Raw genomic sequence first — 7340 nt, 5'->3', positions numbered from 1 at the left:
ATTATTAACATCTTGCACCTTGCATTAGTGTGGTAACTTTGGTAAAATGGATAAAATAATATGGTTGCACCTGCACTATTAAGTGTAATCCATGGTTCACATTAGGTTCACTGTTTCTATTCTACAGTACTATGGTTTTTGCATTATTTTCAAACAATTATACTAGTTACATATATACAACCTAAATTTTTCCCTTTCAATCACATCCAAATACATAATTCACAGTAGAATGTTGTACTACTATCACCACTATCCATTAACAAAACTGTTTCATCACCCTAAACAGAAGTGCTCTCTCAATTAAATATTAATTCCACGTTTTTACCTCCACTGGAGCCCCTGGTAACCTGATATTCTATTTTCTGACTCTATAAAATTGCTTATTCTAATTATTTCATATCAGTAAGGTGATATGATATTCATCATTTTGTGTCTGTCTTATTTGATTCATGTGTGGTGCATGAATGTTCTCACAAGTGCCAACACTTCATTTCTTTCTATGGTTGAATACTATTCCGTTGTACGCATACACCACATTTTTTGTATCCATTTATTAGTCAAAGAGACAATTGGGTTGTCTTCCATCTTTTGACAATTGTGAATAATGACAATTGTGGACATCAGCATGCAAATATTTTTCTGAAGAACTGCCAAACTGTCTTCCCCAGCAGCTGCACCAGTTTACATTACCACCACCAACAAAGTAGTGTCCCTATTTCTCCATATCCTTTGCAACACTTATTAGTTTCAATTTTTTTTAATGGTGTTGAGTAGTATCTCATGTTTTTTATTTGCCTTTCTTTAATGGCTAATGATGTTGAGCATCTTTTCATGTGCTCGCTGCCCATTTGTGTATCTTCTTTGGACAAATGTCTGTTCTGGTTTGCTAGCTGCCAAAATGCAATGTACCAGAAATGGAATGGCTTTTAAAAAGGAGAATTTAAGAATTGCAAGTTTATAGTTCTAAGGCCAATTAAAGAACATCTATAGAAATGTCCAATCTAAGGCATCCAGGGAAAGATACCTCAAGAAGGCCAATGAAGTTCAGGGTTTCTCTCTCAGCTGGAAGGGCATGTGATGAAGTCTGCCAGCTTTCTCTTTTGGCTTCTTGTTTCATGAAGCTCCCTGGGAGGTGTTTTCCTTCTTCATCTCCAAAGGGCACTGGCCGGTGCATTCTGCCTCCTCATGGCTATGTCTTTCTAAAAAGGGACTCTCTCCAAAATGTTTCCTCTTTTAAAGGACTCCAGTAAGAAACCCATTTTCAATTGGTAGGAACACACCTCCATGGAAATCATCTAATCAAAAGTTACTACCTACAACTGGGTGGGTCACATCTCCATGGGAACAATCAAAAATCTCCCAGCCAAAAATATCAAATGAGAATTATAGGACATGGCTTTCCTGGGGTCCATCACAGATTCAAGTCAGCACAATGTCTATTCAAGCTTTTTGCCTATTTTTTAATTGGGTTGTTTGTCCTTTTTTTGTTGACTGTAGAGTTTCTTTATATCTTCTGGATAATAAACCCTTATCAGATATATGGCTCCCAAATATTTTCTCCTATCCTCTAGGTTGTGTTTTTATTTTCATGATGAGGTCCTTTAATGCACAAAAATAATTCTGATGAGGCTCCGTTTATTTTTTACTTTCATTGCTCTTGCATTATTATGAAATCACTGTCTGGCAAAAGGCCCTGAACATACTCCCCCCATGTTTTCTTTCTGGAGTTTTATAATTTCATTATTGTGTTTAGGTCTTTGATACATTCTGAGTTGATTTTTGTATATGGCACAATGTAGGGGTCCATCATAAATAGTGATATCTAATTTTCCCAGCACCATTTGTTGAAGAGACAATTCTTTCACAATTGACATCCTTGTCGGCAATCAATTGACCATAAATGTTGAGACTTTATTTCTGAACTCTCCAAGTTGATTCCATTGGAGTATATGTCTTTCCTTGTGCCAGTAAAAATGCTGTTTTGATTATAATAGCTTTGTAATAAGTTTTAAAATTGGAAAGTGTGAGTTCTCACACTTCATTCTTCCTTTTTCCAATGAGTTTGCTATTTGGTGCCTCTAATACTTTCACATATATTTTCTATTTCTGCAAAGAAGGCTGTTAGAATCTAAATTGTATTGCTTAGAATTGACATCTTAACATTATTACATCTTCCAGTTATTTAACATGGAATGTCTTCCATTTATTTAGGTCTTTTTTGGTAACTTTTACCAATGTTTCATAGTTTTCTGTGCAGAGATCCTTCACATACTCAGTTTATTCCGAGATACTTGAGTCTTTTAGTTATTACTGTAAATGGAATTTTTTTCTTGGTTTCCTCTTCAAATTGTTCATTACTAGTGTATAGAAATACTAATGATGTTTGTGCATTGATATTCTACCCCACAGTTTTGTTGAATTTATTTTTAGCCGTAGTAATTTTGTTGTGGATTTTTTTTTTTTTTTTTTTTTTTAAAGGAAAGACAGAGAGAAGGAAGGAAGGATAGAAGGAAGGAAGGAAGGAAGAAAGGGAAACATTTTTAAACATTTTCTTGTTTTATTGTATTCTGTTTCTCCGTTTTTGTTACATGGGCTGGGGCCGGGAATCGAACCGAGGTCCTCCGGCATAGCAGGCAAGCACTTTGCCCGCTGAGCCACCGCGGCCCGCCCATTGTTGTGGATTTTTAAGGATTTTCTTTATATTCAATTATGTCATCTGCAAGTAGGGGAGGTCTTAATTCTTCCTTTTCAACTTGTATGCCTTTTATTTCTTTTTCATGCTTAATTGCTCTGGCCAGAATTTCCAGTATAATGTTGAATAATGGTGGTGACAATGGGCATCATTGTCTTGTTCCTGATCTTAAAGGGAAAACTTCCAGCCTTCCACCACGGAGTATAATGTTTGTTGTGAGTTTTCACACATACCCTTCAGGTTGAGAAAATTCCCTTTTATTCCTAGTTTCTGAGTGTTTTTATCAAGAACTGTGCTGTATTTTGTCAAATGCCTTTTCTGCAGCAGTTGAGATGACCATGAGTTTTTTTTCTTGTGTTCTGTTAATGTAGTATATTACTTTAATTGATGTTCTTATTGTTGAATGACCCTTATATAGCAGAATAAATCCCACTTGATCTTGTTGTACAAGATTAATGTGGTACTGGATTAATTTTGTTAGTATTTTATTGAGGTTGTTTGCATCTCATAGGGGATTTTGGTCTGTAATTTCTTTTCTTATGGTGTCTGTGTCTGGTTTTCATATTAGATGATTGTGAATGAATCATGGAATGTCGCCTACTCTTCAGTGTGTTTGGAAGAGCTTGAGTAGGACTGATATTAATTCTTTGTGGATTTTTTTTTTTTTTTGTAAAATTCATCTATGAATCCATCTGATCCTGGGCTTTTCTTTGTTTTGGGCTTTTATTACTGACTCAATCTCAATCTGTTGAGATCTGTTTCTTCTTGAGTCAGTGTAGGCAGTTTGTGTGTTTCTAGGAATTTGCTCATTTCATTCTGGGTTATCTAATTTCTTGACATATAGTTGTTCTTAGTATCCTCTTTTAATCCTTTTTATTTCTGTGGCATTGGTAGGACTGTCCTAATTTTCCATTTCCCTATCTGCTATTGATTTCTAGTTTCGTTCCACTGTGTCCAGAGAAGACAAATTGTATGATTTCAATATTTTTGAATTTTTTTCAGACTTGCTTTGTGATTTATCATATATTGAGACTTGTTTCCTGACCTATGAAATGGTCTCTCCTAGAAAATGGTCTATGTACACTAGAAAATAAAGTGTTTTCTTCTGCTATTTGGTGAAATGTTCTATATATGTCTGGTAGGTCTAGTTGGCTGATAGAATCATTAAATTCTCTATTTCCTTATTGACCTTCTGTCTAGATGTTCTATCCGTTATTGTAACTGGCTTATTAAAATCTTCTTCTCTTGAAGTAGAGCCAACTAGTTCTCCCTTCTAATCTGTCAGCATTTGTTTCATATACTTGGGGTGTCTACCATAAGGTTCCTATGTATATATTTATAATTGTTATGTCTTCTTGTTGAATTAATTTCTTCATCAGTATATAGTGACCTTCTTTGCTCCTCAAAAATATATTTTTAAAAGTATGTTTTATCTGATACCCTTATGAATAACACAGCTCTCTTTTGTTTAATATATGTACAGCATATTTTTCCTATCGTTTCACTTTTAACCTTTCTGTGTCTGTGAATTTAACGTGATGTTCTCGTTAGCAGCATATAATTGAATCATGCTTTGTTATCCCTTCTGCCAATCTCTTCATTTTGACTGTAGAGATTTATCTATTCACATTTAAAGTAACTAATGATAATGCAAGACCTTCTTACCACATTTTACTATTTTGTGTTGTAGTTTTGTGTTTGTGTTTTGGTCCCTCATTTTTCCATTATTGCATACTTTCATTTGATTTTTCTATTGTGCCAATTTGAGTCTTTTCTAATTTTTTTCTTTTTATATATGCTTTAATACATTTTTTGTCATTACTATGGAGCTTAAATTTAACATCCAAAATCTGTAACAATCATGTTTGATTTATAACAAAGTAACTTCAGAAGGATACACATACACTTTTCCCATGTCCCTCCTTTCCCCTTACTATTTTGTTGTACTGGTGTAATAAATTATGTCTACATACATTGAATGTCTAAAACCATATCATTAATTTTTATGCATTTTCATTTTAGAAACTGAAAGAAATATAAAATGGAATTACATACCCCAAAGTAAAATGCAACAACACTGGCATTTACAATTACCACAGGTCTTTATTTCTTTATACCGCTTTGATCTGCTGTGCAGTGTCCTTTCCTTTCAGTCTGCAAAACTCCATAAAGCACTACTTATAGGAACATTCTAGTGATGATAAACTCTTTAAGCTTTTGTTTATCTAGAATGTCTTAATTTTTTCCCTCATTTTTGAAAGAATGTCTTACCAGATATAAGATTATTGGTTGGCAATTGTTTTTTTCTCAGCTGTTTAAATATTTTATCCCACTGTCTTTTTGCATTCCTGGTTTCTGGTGAGAAATGACCATTTAAACTTATTGTTTGTACATAATTGTTGATTTTGTATTTTATCTTTTAGAACTCTCCCCTGTCCTTGGCGTTTGACAGTTTGATTACTATGTTTGGTCATGGTCCTCTTTGGTTTTATCCTGTTTGGGGTTTGTGGGGCTTTTTGAATGTGCAGATTCATGTCTTTTGCCAAACTTGGGAAGTTTTTTGTCATTATTTCTTTAAGTATTTCTTCATTCCCTTTCTCTCTTTCCTCTTCTGGAACTCCCATAATGCGTGTTTTGGTATACATGATGGTGTTCCACAGGTTTCTAAGGCTCTGTTTGCATTTTAAAATTCTTTTTTCTTTCTACTCCTTTGCCTGAATCAGTTCAATTGCCAAGTCTTTGAGATCACTGATTCTTTCTTCTGCCAACTCCACTCTGCTGTTGAAAACTTCTAGGGAATTGTTCACTGCAGTCACTGTGTTGTTCAACCACAGTAATTCTGTTTGCTTGCCTTTAAAAAAAAATTGTATCTCTTTATTGAGATTCTCATATTGTTTATGCATTGTTTTCCTCATGTCCTCTAGTTCTTCCTCCATGATATCCACCATCTCCCTGAGCATAATGAGATCATTTTATTAAAGATTTTGTCTGGTATGTCCAAAGACTGGTTTTCTTTGTTGATGGTTTGGATTTTTATCTTGTACCTTTGAATAGACAATCACTTCTTACTTGCATTGTTTGTCTTGTAATCTTTTGTTGCAAATTGTATATTTTAGTAAATAAAGTGTTAACTCTGTGATTTAATCCCTGAGTTGTCTGTCCTTTAACAGCTAGTGACTTATGAATCCATCTGATCCTGTGTTTGCTTTGTCGGGAGGTTTTTAATTACTGACTCAATCCCTTTACTAGTTATTGATTTGTCAAGATCTATTTCTTCTTGAGTCAGTGTAGGAAGTCAGTGTGTTTCTAGGAATTTGCCAATTTCATTTTGGGTTTTCTAATTTCTTGGCATATAGCTGTTTTAGTATTGTCTTTTAATTCTTTTTTTATTTCTCTGGCAATGGTAGTATGCCCTAATTTTCCATTTTCCCATATGCTGTTGATTTCTTAACTCATTCCACTGTGGTCAGAGAAGATAAATTGTATGATTTCAAATATTTTTGAATCCTTTAGACTTGTTTTTGAGCTAGTGACATGACAGATATATCCTTGGATGCCTGGAGCTGACAAAAATAAACAAAGCAAAGCAAAAACACTTTTCACAGTCTTTGCAAAGTGGCTCTGTTTTGGGTGGTGCTCTTTTTCAGGGCTTAGTTCTCACATCACGAAGAGAAGCCAAGGAGAATGTGAAGTGCAGTGTCTGAGCCTGTGTGGAGTTTGCTACTTGCCTTGGGCTTGTCCTGCTGGTGGCCTTAATAAAACTCCTATTTACAGAGATTAAGATGTCCCCTCTACTCTATATGAAACAGATTTTCACACCCCCTCCCCGGGCTTTCTGTTATATGACTTAATGCAGGTAATCCTTTGTCCCAGCCTACTTTGACTTCTTTTTTTCTTACCTTGACTTAGCTGTTTGCAAGCTGTTTCTCTGCCTGCATGGCAGTTTCTGGAAGAACGAGCCTGAGATAAGTTTCTTGATTCTTTTGGTCTTCCATCCAATAGATCATTACTGACATACGGACACCCCAATATGGGCATAAAGATTGCTCTGTCCCTTTAGAGTGGGGCCAGGGACTCACACTGGGAGTACAAGCTGCGTCCACTACATACCAGGGAAAGGAAATGAGAGGGACTAGCAAGAGCTGCAGGAGCTCTGTCTACTGTTTTACAGAATTTTGAAGAAGATGACTCTAAACTTTGCCGGTTTTGGCTAGTTATTCAAAGATTCTGTGGGAGATGGCACCCAGTGCCTATTACATCACCATCTTGGTCAACTAGAAATCCCCAGTCCATTTTTGTTAAGCTAGTATTACCTTGATGCCCAAACTGAATAAAGAAAATAATCAACATAAATACAATTTGAATATGGATGCAAAAATCCTTGTTAATGTATTAGTAAATAGAATTTAGCAATATATAAAAAACTACACATCATGACCAAGCGGGTTTTATTCCCGGGATGTAAGGTTGATTTCAATATTCAAAAATTAGTCCGTTTAATGCACCATATTAATAGACTAAGGAATAAAATTAAAATGGACATATAAATCAATACAAAAAAGCATTTAGCAAATTTCAAGAGCCGATCATGATAATAATCATTAGAAAAATAAGAAGAGAGGAGAATTTCTTCAACCCGAGAAAGAGC

This window comes from Tamandua tetradactyla, chromosome 11 (assembly GCF_023851605.1).
Source record: "Tamandua tetradactyla isolate mTamTet1 chromosome 11, mTamTet1.pri, whole genome shotgun sequence".
Classification (NCBI taxonomy): domain Eukaryota; kingdom Metazoa; phylum Chordata; class Mammalia; order Pilosa; family Myrmecophagidae; genus Tamandua; species Tamandua tetradactyla.
Note: the sequence above shows the minus strand (reverse complement) of the source record.